Below are 18,996 nucleotides of genomic sequence, written 5' to 3' on the forward strand. Positions count from 1 at the left end.
GGATTGCTCTCCCTACAGTGTGGCACGTTTTACATCCCCACTTGTCCTCCACAGACGCCGCATAGCGTGGATAGAGATTGTGGGAGGCTGTGGGCGAAAAGGGAAAATTATACAGAGTCTAGCTCACTTGCTTATCTGGTATATAAATATTACATGCACTCTCTGCCTTTCCCATCACGACTCTGCTGCTTCCTGCTGTTCACGGCACCTGAAGTTGGCTAAAAGGAAACAGGCACTTTCCTTGAGCTGCTCAAGACTGAGAAGAGAGACCTTATCTGTGATTAAACCATAAAATTAAATAATATATAAAAACGCTCAAGACATGTTGATGACCGTGGAGTCAATCAATCGATTGAGAGAAGTGAACAAGTTTAGAAAAGTTTGATAAATTCTCAGACATTTCTTTGTTATTTAAACCTAATTAGGCTTTACTTAAGGAATCATTGATGATAATAAAATGGGGAATCATCCTGTGGATTAGTTTAGGACTAGCTTCTTTGACATCTCTTTAAAAGCCTTTTGATTTTTTGTTTTTGACTGTTGTATCGTTGAAGTAACTGAACTGAACTGTAATGTGGTCAAATCCTGCCTGGATCTAATTTATCCATGCAATTCCCTTATTACAGGGGTGCCCAAATTCAGTCCTGGACGGCCAGTGTCCTGCAAAGTTTAGACACATCTGGGCTGGCTAACCAAGCTCTTACTAGGCTTTCTAGAAACATCCTTGCAGGTGTGTTGAGGTAAGTTGAAGCTAAAATCTCCAGGACATCGGCCCTCCAGGACAGAGTTTGCCTTAAAATAACTCCACACCTTAGAACATGGGTCTCAAACTCAATTCTTGGAGGGCCGCACAGTTTTAAGCTGCGGTCACACTAGAGTTCAAGCATGCGAAATTCTGTAGTATGATGCTGCGAAAAGTGGCGGGATTAAACAAGATTACTAGACATTTAAAAAAGTGAGTCATTGGTCCATATTGGCACCAAGCTTGAACTTTCTAACGCAGCGAACTGCAAAACTTGTCGCACAAGCTTGTGTTTCTGGTCTGATGCATTTGCGTGCGTATGAATGGAAGTCTAAGGGGAGAAAAGTGCAGTGTGACCGCAGCTTCGCTCCAACCCTAATCAAACACAGCTGATTCAAATAATCGAGGTGTTCGAAATCCATGCTTTAGAATGTTCTTCAGCCAATCAAAATCCATCATTTAATAGCCCCCATAGTATAGACGAATTACCAAACTACGTCACACATGACGTCACACAGTTTCCCGGTTGCAAAAAGAGACAATAGCAAACATGTACTGTTGTGGGGTAGGATGCCAAATTCGAGTCCAAATATAGAAAACTTAACTTTTACCGTACACCACACTGCTTTTAATGCCAACCGCAGAGATCTTTGGCTAAAAGGAAGCTGAATGAAGTGACAATGCAATTAGAAATGCTTGACTCTGCAGTTCTCATTTTATATCAGGTAAGTTCATGCTGAATTATACATATTACTCATTTCTGATAGCAGCAATGATTTCAGCAAAAACAGTTAAATATGGTTAATTAAATTGCAGACTCTGAATGCTGAGAATGAAACGTGAAAGTGTAAGTTCACATACCCTGCCATACAGGTGCCGTCTACTTTCAGAATGCAGTCTTTTTGCTTGTTAATGATTAATTACCCAAGCCGTACAGTTCCGTCTATTTTCCTTGTGTTTGGCTAAGCAGAACCTTGGTTTTTAGTACTACAAAGTTTTGAATCTGGTAGTCATGGAACATTATTTCTTGCAAATGACCACATAGAACAACATTGTTGGCATCCAAAGACTTGTACGCCTTTAACTTCTCTCTTGTAAAATCACTTGGTGTTTCAATGAGATAGTTGTTTGTTTGGGGCTGGATGCCTGGCCATTTCGTCTTATCCAATATCCACCTGTCAAATCTGGACTTGTCAGATGAATGCCGCTCACTTTTTATTGTTAATTTTGCAGAATCTGGGTGATGAGCTGTTATAATACGCTGAAAGCCTTATGTAAATAATATATACAATATGTAATCAATATAACTTAATTGTAAGACAACAACAAACTCTGTACCGCATCGGATGTCATTCCCTCGCAGTAATGCTAGTAAACACTCCCTGTTTTTTTCTGTCACCTTGCTGCGCACGCAACTTGAATATTTACAAACATGGTGATTCGTCTATAAGAAACACTATTTGCTATCAATCAATGAGTTATATGTGATCTAACAGTCATGTATGCACCCACAGAATCAGTCAGATATGGAGGCTCCGCTCAGTCAATTCAAGTCAGGTACAATGTTTCAGACCAGGTTGCCCAATTCACCTCTATGTTTCTGAATTATTCAGTTCGATCTTGAAACAATAATTGCTACAAGCTACTAAGACTTCACTTAAATGCTCTCAATTTAGTTTGGACAAGCATTTAAAGCCCAATTCTTGATTGATTGACTCTTGGATTCATTTACTGATTAATTAATTCCCTGAATTAATTAATTTTATTTACATTGACACCTCTCTGATCAGTTTAAACTCATACTGTTAACTGTACTGAACTGATTCAGTCAAGTGAGTCATTTATGACTGAAATGTTTTGATCAATTCAGTCTCAAAGTGGTTCCATAAATTCACTGTCAAAATAATGCAGTAATGGTAGTGATGGTGAAGAAATGACAGGTCAATGAGCATAATATTCTTACTCTAAAGACTCAAGTCACTATAACAAATCTGTACATACAATTCAACATTCTGATTTTTTTGACAAACTGCATCTCTGTTTAATGTTTATCGTCTTTTTAAATATTTATTTTGTGTTGTCACTTTATGTACACTGGAAGCTTCTGTAGCCAAAACAAAGTCCTTGAGTGTGTGAAGCACACTTTGCAATAAAACCGATTCTGATTCTAATTCTGATGATCACTATGTTGACAAATGCCTTTGACAAATACATTGCTGTTCAATATGTTTTGTATTATGCACACCTAAAAAATAAATCATCAGTAACCCAATCCATATTTGATTTTATTGTTTTTTTTCCAGCATCAGCTAAAGCATTTGAAATGGAGAGATGGTGGCAGTGGCGTCTTCACTCTCACACATGGAAAATCTTATTGTTGCCCACCTCAGGTCTGCGTCTTGTCGGTTACTATGACAACCACACCACGTAGTGCCAGCCCGAGAGGATGAAGGGGGAAGCTCATGCATAAAAGAAGAGAGTGTGTGTGTGTACAGTCTCAAAGAGCTTGTCATAACATCTAGTATTATCTATCCACAAAGAATCAGATGTTTGTGATCTCTGGGTCATAATCAGATGTTTCGAATTAACCTGGTTTATGAAGTATCTTGGGTTAAAATGCAAAGGCCTAAATTCTAATGTTGTGTTGTTGACCATAACGGTCTAATTTTATGTTAATGTATTAGGTCTCAAATATTTTATAAGTCAATTTGAATTTTCCTAGCTTTAAGTTTGTGTTGAATCACAACATACACGTTGTAACAAGGAGTCTGACACAGAGGGATCAATTTGCAGTATATTTATTTAACACAGTTTAATAACAAGCACACAGTATGCACTAGTGTGCGAACTCACATCAAATGCAGTAATATAAGGTCGATAGGCTGGCAATCAAGGATCGTGATAGCAGGCATGGGTCAGAGGCAGGCAGCGTGGGTCAAAGTTGATGTACAATGCAGGGTTTGAGGCAGGTGGCAGGCAAGGCAAGGCAAGGCAAGGGAAGGGAAGGCAAGGGACAGTCCAGGATATAACGAGGAGATCAGGCAAGGATAAGGTACACTCAGAAATGTCAGCCAGGCAGAACAAGACTTCACACTGGAGTGAGTGTTTGGGCTGCTTATATGTGTGTGTGCGCGGGTGATCAGTGTAATGTGCAGCAGGTGTGTTGCAATCAGTGTCTGAGAGGATGATGTAATGTTAATAGTCCGGTGATGATGACCTCTGTTGGCCAGCGAGGGGAACGACTGGGACCGAGTCGGTGACACACGTCAATTTCAGAGTTATAACTGTTATAGGGATAGTTTGCCTAGAAACGAAAATTCTGTCACCATTTATTTACTTGTTCTAAACTTATTTGAGTTTATTTTCAACACAAGGGGAGATAGACAGAATAATCTTGGACAACAAAAAAGAAAAAATGACTCCCATAGGCTACTGGTTTCCAGCGTTTTTCAAAATATCTTAGTTAGGATCCAACAAAAAAAAGAAACTCATAAAGGATTGGAACAAACTGAGGATGAGTAAATGGTGAGGAGATTTTCACTTTTGGATGAACTTCCCCAGCAGGCACACAACATCATAAGACCTTAACACTAGGTTAGATTTAGGTCATGACGTCAGGTGACCAAAATTCAATGTCTAGTCAGTGTCTAAGGACAACGTTATTTTGATGTCCAATAACGACGTCAAATTACGTTGATATTTGGTTGCTTTTAGGTTGTGTTGAAAAGTGACCATAATCCTGCTGATAGATGTCATATTGGTAACGCCCACGCAATGTCAAGGTGTAACATGATTAGACGTTGATATTAGGTTGATTTTAGGTTAGACGGATGACATTGATGTCGGCCTGACATTGGGTTCTGACGCCAACACGACTTTTATTTCCAAACAAAATGGAAACAACAGGTACAACGTCAATATGACATCATGTTGACGTCCTGTGCTTGCAGGCACTACAACTTTAATGTTGTAACATTTGGGTTGGGTCAGACTGAAATAAAAAAAAATACATGTTTAATATTCCACTTAATAAGTATTTTATTCCAGGCAACAAAAAGTACTTGAACTTTATGTTTTTAATTTTAGATTCATGCTGTGAACATAATCTTCTTAATGCTGCAGATTATCTAATGATCAGGTTCACACTTGCTTTATTTATTAATTATTATTATTATTATTATTAATCCGGAAAATTCTACTTCCAAGTCAAACGTGTCTGGGCCTATATTTGTTATTCCCTTAAGAGTCTTTATTTACACACAGATAGGCTGCATATATTTCTGTGAATCCACATTTAATATAGCACCCTATAGGATAAACAAGTGGAGTGTGTATACTCGCAGGTAATCTTCAGTCCATCTAAGGGCGAGGCTACACTTGTTCACACAGACAGCAGACTGTAGTTCCTCCCATCTCTGTGGAATAAATGACCTCATCTATCATTAGTCACTGTTCTGTCAGCAGACCTGCTGTTTACTCAGCCTGTCAGCGTCATAGTGATAAAAGCTCCACATAGTTCCCCTTTTTGAAATACTTATGGCACATTTTTCTATATACGTTTGCTTACATGACATCGACAGTAAGCTTAACATCCCTGGAACACTAAAGCTCAATATACTTATTAGATCCCTTGGATCAATGAACTGCTCTGATGCTTGTTTTTAATGCTTAAGCCATCCAGATGGCTATTTTTCAGAGCTTCTCTACAAATAAAAGACTCGAGACTTTTCTACTTTTTTGGGCATCAGAGTTAGACCAGTAATTGACTGACTGACATTGCTCCACCAGCACCATTATAATACACTGCGCTCAGCAGAAAGGAATGAGCCATTTCCAGTACCCCGGGATGACCTTTGAAATCCCGCTGACTCCTTGAGCTTCTGAGGAGAGTGATTCACTTTCTACGATTATTGGACTTGTTCATCAATATGCTTGCTGTGAAACGATTTCTAAATTTACGGTAACATTTAGAACCAAGTCAAACATGCATTGGCATCATATATCACATATATTATCACAAATATTTTGTGACAGAACCTACTGACCATCTAAAACAATGACATGTGCTGAGTTAAATGCATTCATTGAATCTGTGTTTTGTTTAGGAGTATAGGTTTGGTCTTAGAATGACCAGTTTTATGAAGTGTGTTCATTCATTCATTTTCTTTTTGGCTCAGTTCATTATTAATCTGGGGTCGCCACAGCGGATTGAACCGCCAACTTGTTCAGCATATGTTTTACGCATGCGAATGGCGTTCCAGCTGCAACCCATCACTGGGAAACATCCATACACACTCATTACACTACAGACATTTAACTTACCCAATTCACATATAGTGCATGTCTTTGGACTTGTTGGGGAAAGTGAAACACCTGGAGGAAACCCACGCGTACATAGGGAGAACATGCAAACTCCACACAGAAATGCCAACTGAACCAGCCAAGGCTCAAACCAGTGACCTTCTTGCTGTGAGGCAATCGTGCTACCCACTGCGCCACCATGACGCCTAAGGACAAGGACAACTTTTATGAAGTGTAAAAATCCTTATTGTTATAGAAATTCCCCGAAAACATGTGTTTGCTGTGTTGTTATAACAAACATTGGGTCAAATGTGAACAAATCCAAAATTGCGTTATTTTTCCAAATAAATGTAGATTACATTTTTAAAACTAGTGGTTGGGTGACCCAAAGCATCAAAGCATACCACCAAAATTTTAATGGGGTGGCATCACAACAACTTGGTGAATGTCCTTAAGAGGCCCAGCCAGAGCCCAGACCTAAATCCTATTGAACATCTCTGGAGAGATCTGAAAATGGCTGTACACAGTAATTTCCCATCCAACCTGATTGCTTGAGAATCTAATGATAGTGCAGCTATTTTCTGCTCACATAAGTTCTTATAATGCATGGAATTATTAGTGAATTAGTTGATCTATTATCATGAAATAAGAAAAGAGAAATAAAAAGAAATTTGTACTGGTTTTGAAAAATTTTAGGGTGAGTAAATTAAGACGTGGTTTTGTTTCGGGGTGAACTATCCCTTTAACAGATAACATTTTTACATTAAAGGTGCAGGGGACACATGTGAGGTCTGATCTTGTGATTGGTTCATACTCATCTGCAGATCTGGTCTCTGTGGCTCCCCCATCTGCTAAAGGGACGTTCACAGTACAATAGCAAGCGTGGGATAACGGGACACGTCTCTATAGCAACTAACAGTGGACTCTTCTACAATGAGCGATTGAGTGTGTGTGTGTGTGTGTGTGTGTGTGTGTGTGTGTGTGTGTGTGTGTGTGTGTGTGTGAGTGGAGAAAGACTGACTCCTTACAACCAGCTAAAAATAAATCCATCGTATTTCACATCTCCCACATTCCAATACTCCTTTTACAGTAATTGCAGAGCCTTTTATAAATCATGCGTTGTATCTTTTGAAGATAGAAAAGAACAAAAGAGGTGTGTAGGAAGTATATAGTAAAACCACAAGGTAGTTTTTAAGCCCAAGACAAAGGCCTAGTCTACGCAACTTCATTAATCCAGACAATTTAGCTACACAAGCTCACTTTTGCCTGCACGTGTGTTCAGAAATCTATGATTCATATTACAATGCACATATGTTGCATTAGCAAGGCTGTCTTAAGCCCATTTAAGGAACTATTTCACAACTTTGCGTATAAATTTATATGAAACCAAACTATTTATCCTTTAATTATTTATCTTTATTCTCTGAAATCCAAATACTTTCTAAAATTTAAAGTTTTTGCCGTCCTGTTTTGACCCCTCATATCAGAACACACTGTTTAAACAGGTGGCAAATTGTAGACTGGGAAACACAGTTTGCATATTATTGAAAAACAAGATTGGAGTTCAACAGGTTTTCGCCGATGTAAACTTATGCATGTGTTTGACAGCTACATCCTTCATAGTTGAATGCTGCTGTGATTTAGGTTAAATATTCATAAATTCTGAGTAAACATCAGCCTGTTTTTAACTCCTCAACTGCTCCACCAACAACAACAAAAATTTGGATTGCATTTCTTAACTTCTAATGTCGCTAGTTAACACACTCAATGTATTTTTTTTTCAACACATGCCATAATTTCTAAAATATCAACCGTTTGGTAGAGGTTAATATGTCAGTTTATGGCAAAAGTAATGGAATTTAAACATATACTATGAAAAATCTGAAAATATGCAGTGTAAGACCAATTAATTTAAATTAACATTCAAAATAAAACATTTTTTAAATAATAAATAATCTTTATTTTTTGAATGCCATAAAATAAAATATTTCAGATTCTTATTTAACATGATTTGTTGTTCAAAATCAAGTGTAGTAGTGCAACAGGATTAAGTTTTTTTTTTTTTTTTTTGTAAACCAACAATGCTGTGAAGATTGACCAATGCTGGTCAACCATTTAGTAGAGCAGGCAGTTAAAGGGTTAATTACAGAACAAGCTATAATGACTACATAAAACCACTCTATTGTTGGATCCAATGTCATCTCTAGTTTCTATCTTTTAGCTTCAAACTTTCTAAAATATTCAGCCTGGAATTGTGTTCTGTTATAATTTATGATTTATTGACATTGCAGCCTACCATTATCAGTTTAAAATGCATTCAAACAAACATCTATAAATATAATGCTCAGTTTCACAATCTCTGAGCTGGTTAATGTGAATACCACAAACACAGCTCTGCACACGAGAGAGGATGATCATCTGATTTTAAATACACCTGAACTGAAGCTGGTATTTGCAATCTAAAATCAAATAAAACAAACAAGAATTATTTATAAAAAATTGTTACATCATTCAGACAAATTGTAGGTACAGCTATCCTTTAAATGCTATTTTGATGCTAGTCCCAAAAGTATCTGGATGCAGCCTTAATGATGCAAGCTAAGACTGCATCTCACAGTGATGCAATGACACAATGCACTCAATGGAGCTAGTGATGTCATGTGAGTGGTGGGGTTAGGTGAGTGCATTAAAAAGCATTGAATGCAGCTCAGATTGCACTGCACCAAGTCTGCATCCAGACCCCTCTCAGCTGAAGTTGTAAAGTATGTTTTTGCGAAAAATGTTTTGCACACTAGCAAGTTATTGCCCATTCCTCTCGAGATATTCCTTTCATATATAAAACAAAATAATTTAGCGTTGTTCCACTTCTAAAGCTGGGCTTCTGTGTAAGGACACCTGTGAGCCTCTAAAGTTACATCTGATTCCCGAGCAGACTGCAGAACACTTCATTTTTCAAAAAACAACATTATTAGCCACTTTGCTGTTTGTTTGCAAAAAAGGAGGGAGGAGGGCAGAATCCATAGTTTGCTTTGAGTAAAAAGCTAGTTACGTCAAAGCTAGCAGGGAATCGAAACAGGTCAATTATGGTACATAAATACATTCAGTTTAGAACAAACTAGCTTCATGCTTTCTTTTTAACTGGTCTTAGCTGGCGGACACAGCACAAACTTTATACAAAAGTACAAATGTGAGCAAAAATCAGCATGCAAGGCTGTGACCTTTCACACATTGTCAGTGTGCTGTTAGACCACATGTGGGTCAAAGCTTCTGTGGTATCATCATAAGTTTGTTTGTGCAAAGCATCGCATTAAAGCGTCTCTAGTTTTGTCACGTCTTATAAAAACAGTTCACAGCAATTTTGAAATATAATGGATGAAATTGGCTGCCAGGTTTTACTAATATGTCCCCAAGGGAAGATAATTTCACGCCTCATTCATAAAGTGTTGCTACAGTCACCTAATTGCATTGTTATCTGTATATCTCTAACTGAAAAGATAAGAGCTATTACATTTCCTGCGTACATGAGATGTGCCAACAATTTTTAAACAAAGAAGTGGACTTTTTTCCAAAGCTTTGTTTAGTTTTGTCTCCTTCAGAGTGACAAGGTTCAACTGGTTTTCATTTTCCACTGGTGCCATAACTTACTTTATATGACTGCATTATCTTTCTTCACTAATGAGCATTCAAAACGCTACCTATATTTGGACAATACCATTTAATTTAAAAACATTTTAAAATGTTAATTAAGGCATAACGTACTTTAAGCAGATTCCTGTTGAAAATAGTTGTAGGATAATTGTAGGAATAATTGTGGAACATTTTCTATTAATAGCAGCTCAATCTTGTATCGTTAGAAATTGCTTAATTGAAACTTTTGATTTTCAGTAAATAAAAGTATTAACGTTATTTTTGAAGGTTTTTTTGTTTATATCACAAATTTTTCATTATAATATATTTACCAGTATTTGATTTTGCCATGGAATTTCTACAATTATTACATTTCTTTCTTTCATTATCTACATTTCTATCATACTTTTTCCATGCGTTTGTTCATGATGCGACTCAGAACAGTTTATATATACAGAAAGAAAGAGAGTGAGGTGTGGAAGAGCGGTTGTTTTACAGCCTAATAAAATTCCTGTCTTTATGAGCAAACGACCACCTGTTGTGTGGCTCAATGATATTTTATGGGTGTCTTTCTCACACAACTCTGTCAATGTTGCTTCGACTTAACAGCCTTACTGACATTCACAATTTGACAGTGTTGTTTGCATAATGTTCTCTAACTAACATATATTTTAATACTCTATGACTTAATCACATTATTAGATTATGGTGCAGTTGAAAACAGACAACAATACTTTTCTTATTTTTTTTACTTTAACATTTAACCTGTTATGTGGATGTGGTGGTGCAGTAGGTAACATGTTCACCTCACAGCAAGAAGGTCGCTGGTTCGAGCCTCAGCTGGGTTCTATCCATGTTTGCGTGGGTTTCCTCCGGTCCAAAGTCCAAAGACTTGCGCTAAAGGTGAACTGGGTAAGCTAAATTGTCTGTAGTGTATGTGTGTGAAATTAATGTCTAGGGAAACCAGAGCACCTGGAGGAAACACACGCGAACATGGGGAGAATATGCATGCAAACTCCACAAAGAAATGCCAGCTGACCCAGCCAAGGCTGGAACTAGCAACCTTCTTGCTGTGAGGCGAACATGCTAACCACTGCGGCCCCGCATCATCCTTTTCTTTTTATAATAAAGTTAAAAGTTAAAATATAAACATATTTACAACAATTGTACAAAATAGACTGGCAAATCTAATAGACCATCTGGTTCTATAAATACATAAATGTTGTAAAGGTAACAAACACACACAGTCGAAGAATCAAAGCAGTTTATGGATTAAAAACCAAAAATAAATTAAACGAAATTCCATTTAATGCCAAGTATCAAAAAGAAAATATGACTTAACAGTATTTTACTGTAAATAAAATGTGAAATGTTTGGTGTGTTTTAGTTTCTTTCCTTGTCCTTGTAGAAACTAAAGTGAATGCCCTGTTTATGGTAACCAATTAACTTATTTTTGTGCAGACATATACACTCAGTGGCCACTTTATTAGGTACACCTTACTAGTACTGGGTTGGAACAACTTTTACCTTCAACAAGTTAATGGAAATATTCCTCAGAGATTTTGGTCCATATTGACATGATAGCATCACGCAGTTGCTGCAAATTTGTCAGCTGCACATCCATGATGAGAATCTCCGGTTCCGCCACATCCAAAAGGTGCAATTTTGTTAAATTTTGGTGAGCCTGTGCGAATTATAGCCTCAATTTCCTGTTCTTAGCTGACAGGAGTGGAACCCGGTGTGGTCTTCAGCTGCTGTAGCCCATCTGCCTCAAGGTTTTTGACATGTTGTGTTCAGAGATGCTCTTCAGCATACCTCGGTTGTAACGAGCAGTTATTTGAGTTACTGTTGCCTTTCTATCAGTTCGAACCATCGAGGCATTTGTGCCTACAGAACTGCTGCTCACTGAATATTTTCTCTTTTTCGGACCATTCTTTGTAGTTGAAGGGTGTCCAAACTCTGTCCTGGAGGGCCGTTGTCCTGCATAATTTAGCTCCAACTTCCTTCGTTTCTGAAATACTCAGACCAGCCCATCTGGCACCAACAACCCTGCCGCGTTTAAAGTCACTTAAATCACCTTTCTTCCCCATTCTGACGCTCGGTTTGAACTGCAGCAGATCGTCTCGACCATGTCTGCATGCCAAAATGCAAAGAGTTGCTGCAATGTGATTGGCTGATTAGACATTTAAATTAACAAGCAGTTGGACATGTGTACCTAATAAAGTGGCCGGTGAGTTTATATTTTTACAGTATTTTACATTTAAAATTACAATCATTTTGCAGTCAATCATTTTACAAAAATCTTATATTGGGTTTTGTTATCACATCTTGCCATGAATAATAATTCTCATTCAACATCACAGGTTTCTTTTTATATAAGAAACGACTAAAAGCTCAACTATTTAGTCTCCACTTCACTTCCTGATCTGCAATCACCTCTCTGGCTATACCACTAACTGTACTCAAAAAAATAAAAAAATAAAATAAAAAATGTCCATTACTAATGCTCTCCTTCTTAGACTTTACATACCTGAAACTTGTCTAGCACTTATTCATTGTTGCTCTTATAGTTGTGTAAATTGCTTCCTTGTCCTCATTTGTAGGTCGCTTTGGATAAAAGCGTCTGCTAAATGACTAAATGTAAATGTAAATGTTATAATCTCTGATGACTCTTAATGCTTGTAAGCCTGTTTTAACGTGTCAGCTTGAGAAAAGCATCTGGTTATTCTGCATTGAGACAGACAGGTGTGTTATCTCTAGACTAAAGGGTTTGGTTGCGACAGTGCTTTACACCTCTTTCTTCACCGAGGAAATTATTGGCATGACTGTTGACCCATTTACTTGAAGAGCACTTTCACACATCAAAGGGATTATAAAGGCAAACACTTCAGTTCAATAACCTCAGGAAAACAGACAAATAGTACATACTGCAAAATTACAGTTCAATTTCAATAGCCATATATCACTCCAGTCTGCATTGTTTGTTTAATAATTCTGCTTCCTCAAGGTATCATGCATTATAGCTACAGAAAAACACCATTATTGCTAGGTATTATCATAAATTAATAGAATCAGTGGGTGAGGGTCAGAACAAAGGATCACTTGATCTTATTTGTCATCAGTGTTAATGTAAAGTTTTGTGGCTTTTAGTCACAGTCATTTCTGGAGTTGCTGTGACACCTGCCCACACACATGAATTATGCAGCCTTTATTCCTAGATCACACACATCGCACCCTTCCCTTGTTAAATACAGAACATTTGTGTTTACATGTGTGAAAGTGTGCGTAATTTGAGAGGGGATGGGACAAAGTGTTTCTTTAATCGAGTTGAATCCTTATGTGACATGAAGAGAAATATCAATAACAGCAAAAAGTGGAAGTGCTAAAATCAAAGCGAGGATAATATGTGAGGCGTACATTTTCCTTGGTAACATTGCAATACCGTTCGTTGTTTTTTTATATATATATTTATCATGACAACTGACATAACAAATGAAATAGTCTAATTTTCCAAAGATACTTCATCTTTTCATAAAGGGGCGGAGTCAAATGATGAGGCAAATCCTTGGTTTGTTCTGAGGAGAATCTGTACACTGTGCATGCTCTGCCAGCTCTCACACTTCATTATTCAAAACACACACACACACACATGGAGAGAGCACAGAAAAGCTCTTTGGGCTTTTGAGAGGATGTATTTTTAGAGTGATGAAATCTCATGACCAGACTGAGGCTGCATGTCTCACTAGTTTTTTTTGCTCTAGGCGCTGTCCTTCCACCATCTCTCTCTCGCTCACTCAAGGTTAAGCCTTTTTTACAGTTTTGTTTCATAACTCATTTTATGTGTTTATATAGCAGATTATTTAATGTAAATGTACCATTGTTACTTCTTTAAAGTTAAAAAGTGATATATTTAGACTGCAAAAAACAGTGTGAGCTAATGCTGCTGTAGTTCAAACCACGTTGATTAATTCCTGAATAAAATATCTGTTTTTATTCAGGCATTCACTGGATAATGAGCTAATGTGGTAGGGAAAAAACATAGGATGGGATACTGAGTTTTCTGGTTTATGCCAAATGTGTTAGCAAAAATGAATTAAAGTGTCATGAATTATTCATGTTCAACTCTTCGGGCCCCTCTGAAGAAGCCTAAACAGACTCCTCAAAGCAATTACACATTTGGACTCTGACATGCTAAGTGAAAGCTAGGAATAGCGGGATCCAAACTGCAAACAAATGTTTCTTGAACCATTTCTTATGAATAAATGACTACAAATATTAAACTTGCTATAGTGAATTTTTTTTTATTTTTAAGGAAATTTAAATTCACTTTGGAACATATTTGAGGCAGAAATATTCAAGGGATCAATCTGTTTTTATTTGTTTATTAGAGAGATGACATTTTTCAGTTATGTGTGTTTAATATTTAGGCTGTAACAGCTGTGGTGTAGATTCTGCTTTTATTTTTAATACTGACATCCATTCATTTTCTTTTCGGCCTAGTCCCTTTATTTGATCTGGGGTCACCACAGCGGAATGAACCGCAAACTTATTAAGCATATGCTTTACACAGCGGATGCTCTTACAGCTGCAACCCATCACTGGGAAACTTACATACACTCTCATTCACACACATACACTACAAACAATTTTAGCTTACCCAATTCACCTGTAGCACGTCTATGGACTTGTGAGGGAAACCGGAGCACCCGGAGGAAACCCAGGCAAACACGGGAAGAACTTGCAAACTCCACACAGAAAGGCCTACTGACACAGCCGAGGCTCGAACTTGTGACCTTGTTGCTGCAAGGCGATTGTGCAACCCACTACGCCACAGTGACACCCTAATACAGATATACATATTTAAAACATATTTGTAAACTGTTTTTTAGTTGCCTAGTGGTCCTGTGGTCTAGTAGTTAGTTAAATAAGTGCACTGTATAGATGTTTCATAATACATTATAACAATGCAGGATTTGAAGTACAGTATATAACAAAAGGTGTCGGCAAGCAGTTTGTGTGTGTGTGTGTGTGTGTGTGTGTGTGTGTGTGTGTGTGTGTGTGTGTGTGTGTGTTGAAAGACCTGTCAGTGAAAACTGAATAGACGCTAATTCAGTAATTAAATGATAATTTATCAAAGACAGTAATGAATGGCTGCCTACATATAGTATTTGACGGCTAGTCTATTTTTTGACTATTGATAGACATTAGGTACAGCCCAAATGTAGCCATGTTTTACTCAAAACGTCTATATTTGGACATCTAGACATAATCTAAACACAAAACCCGATGGGCAACTGAAATAATTTGCTGTTCTCTGCATAATAATATTCATACATTATATTTATAACGTACTTTTTAAAAACCCAATGCGCTTACAAAACAATAAAAAACAACAAAGCACAATACAATAGTAAAAAATACAGTAAAAAACACAGTAAAAATAAAAGAGATACTACAAATTAAAAACAGTGCATGTATTAATGATGCACTCTACAAAAAAGATGTTCTCAAATAGCTGCCAGTGTTAATTGTATGCAATATAAATGAATTAGAAGAATTTGTGTTGACAGAACCCAACAAAGAAATTTTGCATATGATAGACATCTAATAGATATCTAAACATAGACATCTTAGCTTAAACCAGGCTAAATTTGGGCTGTCTGTGAAAATCTAATAGATGTCTAGCCCAAAGTTTTCAAATACACGGATTAGACAGACTAAGTCAATCATTTCTGAGTATCTGATGACTAGTCTAGTTTTGGGCTATTGACCTTATTCTTGATGTTTTAACAGGAGCAGCCATTGAATTTTTTTGGCATCAAGGCTTCTGGTCTCATTCACTTTAATTTTTCCTGATCCTGTTAAAAACAGCTCGTCATGCTTCTTGATGTTGCAAACTGACATTTTATTATTATATTATTCTACTTTTCATGCATAGCCATGAACACGCTTGTTTGCAGAGCAAGTATTTTGACCGTTTCCTGCCGTTTATTATTCATTTCTCCCATAAGCAACTGAAAGATTTTAAAACAATTACAAAAATAAGAGCACTTCCGCTCATGCATTGCAAAATAAGGTCATTATTAAACATCTTTTCACAGCCCAAATTTAGCCTTGTTTTAGCCCAGACATCATGTTTAAATGTCTATTAGACATCTATTAGACTTATTTTAAACCCAAAAATGTAATGCTGGGTAGTGGCCTCGAGTAAGTGAGTCCCAATGAGAGTAATAAGACCGGCTGGCATTGGGAAGTTAAAGTACTGTGGTGTTTATCTAATTTCTAGGAGGGGTTTCCACTCGGGCAATGCTGTACAGTGTGAAATTTGATTACTGCAAGATGAAAACCTGATTGAATTATGGCCAACATGATGAGAGGTCCCACTTCTGTGCCACTTTTAAAATGAAGGAAATGTGCACTGCGTGTTTAAGCACACTCAATGAATATTTCATCACCCTTCAAGCAGAGGCAGGCTTTGAGGGCGAGTGGTCTACAGGCTCCATATGTGGTCTCTCCCTTTCACTCTCTCTTGGACTCAGAGGCCCGCTGGATCTCTGCCAAACTACAGCTCCATGTGCTATCAGGATCTGGAAAAAGAAACCCTTATTGCACTCAATAAAACTGCTGCAAATGTATGCTTGTGTGCCCAAGAACTAAACCAATGGAATGTTTGACTGTGTGTTAATAAAGCCAAAAGAAGGCAATTGTGTGCTTGTATTTGTTTGCTGTACTGGACAGAAACCACAGCAAAGTAAGCCTTGCATTTGGCTCAAATGACCGGATACTGGAAGCGATAAAGCATTTGTCTGCTAGTGTTATACATTAAGCTTGTGATTATAAATTGCACTTATATAACACAGAAGCATTTGAAATACTATAGACAGTCAGTTTCTCTTTACCCAAAAAAGCACCAATATAACCAGAAATGTGGTTCTTGTTTGTCATGAAAGGTCCCTGATGATTCGAGATTTACAGCTAATTCAGGAAACTAAAAGTAGCAGCTTTCAGAAACTATTTTCAGAATTGCAATGACAGCAGTTTAAAGTTTTTTTTAAATATACGCTTTTCAATTATCTACTTTTCTTAAACAAGTCTCTGTGTAGGCTTCTCAACATTATATTGCTAATTTAGGAGCTGACTGAATAATAATTGTGAATTTGGTCATCATTTTTGTGTGTAGGGATAATTTATATAAATGAATAAAAATAATTAAAGTTTACGATCTGCCACTATGTCTTTGATTTGATTATGTTAAAGAGGAGTCATATATTTTATAACTATTTACAATAAAATTTAAACAAAACCTGCATTAAATTAGGCTTTTATAATTAGGTTTATATGTATTATTGGAGTGTAATAGCCCAAAAAAATATCCATATAAATAACAGAAAACACAATTCTCTTGTCGGCTTAGTCCCTTTATTAATCCAGAGTAGCCATTATTGAATTATGCACTGAGTACACTTAACCAACCAAGTGCAAAAACAGCATGAGTAAAGATGAACAACAGAACTGTTTTAGTGTTATAACAGGAGTTTTGGACTTCTGTCTATTATATAAATATGATTGGCTTCAACTTGTTTCAAAGTTTCCGATTAGCCTCTATGGATACAGAGACGTGAGATTAAGCCCAGGAACAACTACTGCTGCAGCCATATTTAGCATCAGCGATAAATACTTTAGCAGCTTCTGTAAAGTGACAAATGAACTTTGACGGCCAACGTCATATTGACAGAGCCAGAAATGAGGGCGATAACTGGTGCACAGGCATTATACAGCAAATGATGTGGTACCTAGTCTTTTCATTCATCTCCTCCCCTTAGAGGACCTCAGAAACATAATGTGGTTATGCCATTTTTTGACATCAGAAAGTGCTGAGTCATGTTTAAAGCCCAATTAAGCTAAAGAAGTGATGACTTTGAGAAGTGAAGAATTAGATGAAATAGGACTATATTTTTATGCACTTCAATAAAAGTCAATCTTTGCTGATTCTGGAACATATTTTTAGAACTTGAGAAATTCATATATTCATATGCAGGCTGATGCAGCTATTAGGGAAAGAGAGAGTGATGGACTTATAGCTGCCTTGTTAAAAGTTTGATTTTAATAATGTCATGAAAAAGTGCTGACAACAGATTTCTATTGTGTGTGTATTCTATCCTCACGTTGGGTTTACAACAAAAGCAAACCTAATGCTGGGTTTAAACCAAAAGCAAAACTAAGTATGCATACCAGTATTACACAGTCAAAGCCAACATGCAAATACAAACAAATTTATGCAAATTTCAGAAATGCCGCAATTGCAACTTTCAAGCAAATTCTAATAATTCAACTCAAGCATAAAATCAGCTTGAGGAGAAAAACATCCTGTGAGTAAACTAGAAAGAGTGACACGTTACCCTGCATTTGATGTGAATCCAGCATTAGATGCCTCATTTGATGCTTCAAACATGCTTAAATATCTGACATAGAACAGTCAGCACACAATAAAAATCTATTACTTTGAGATGCCGCAACATTGCCTCTGACTTCAATAAATACTGAGATTAAAATTCCCATACAATTGTGATAAGCTTTTAGGGGTGATTTTTTTTTAAATTTCAGAATATCTTGTTTTTTTAACAGATCAAATAAATTCCTAAAGGTTTTAATAATTTGACTGTAAAATGGTGAAATTGTTATTTTTGGGTGAACTACCCCTTTAAGCAACACAGGTTTTGAACCCGTTGTGTTCTGGACAACATTTTAATTATTCATAAAAGATGAATCATGGTCTGGTCATCTGAGATAATTGAGATTAATTTTAGAAGCAAGATTTTACCATATTTCAGCAGACGATGAATGTATATTTATACCGTTTCTTGTTCTCTTTTTTTTGTGCTATTTTATAGAGCACTTGGATCTGAAAACAGTGATGTCTGACATATCAAACCTAAAGCTGTTCAATTATTCTCTTTCATGAAATGTTGGTTATGGGATGTGCTAGAATGTCTTTACAAGTGTATTGTGTGTGTGTGTGTGTGTGTGTGTGTGTGTGTGTGTGTGTTTGTATATATATATATATATACAGATGAAGTCTGAACTATTAGCCCCCCATAGATTTTTTTCTCTTTTTTTTTTATAATTCCCAAATGATGTTTAACACAACAAGGACATTTTCACAGTATGTCTGATAATATTTTTTCTTCTAGAGATTTTTTTTAATGTTATTTTCGGCAAGAATAAAAGCAGTTTTACATTCTTTAAAATAAACATTTTGAGGTCAAAAGTATTAGCCCCTTTAAGCTATATATATATATATTTTTCTCAATGGTCTACAGCACAGA

Source organism: Danio rerio, chromosome 20 (genome assembly GCF_049306965.1).
Source record: "Danio rerio strain Tuebingen ecotype United States chromosome 20, GRCz12tu, whole genome shotgun sequence".
Classification (NCBI taxonomy): Eukaryota; Metazoa; Chordata; class Actinopteri; order Cypriniformes; family Danionidae; genus Danio; species Danio rerio.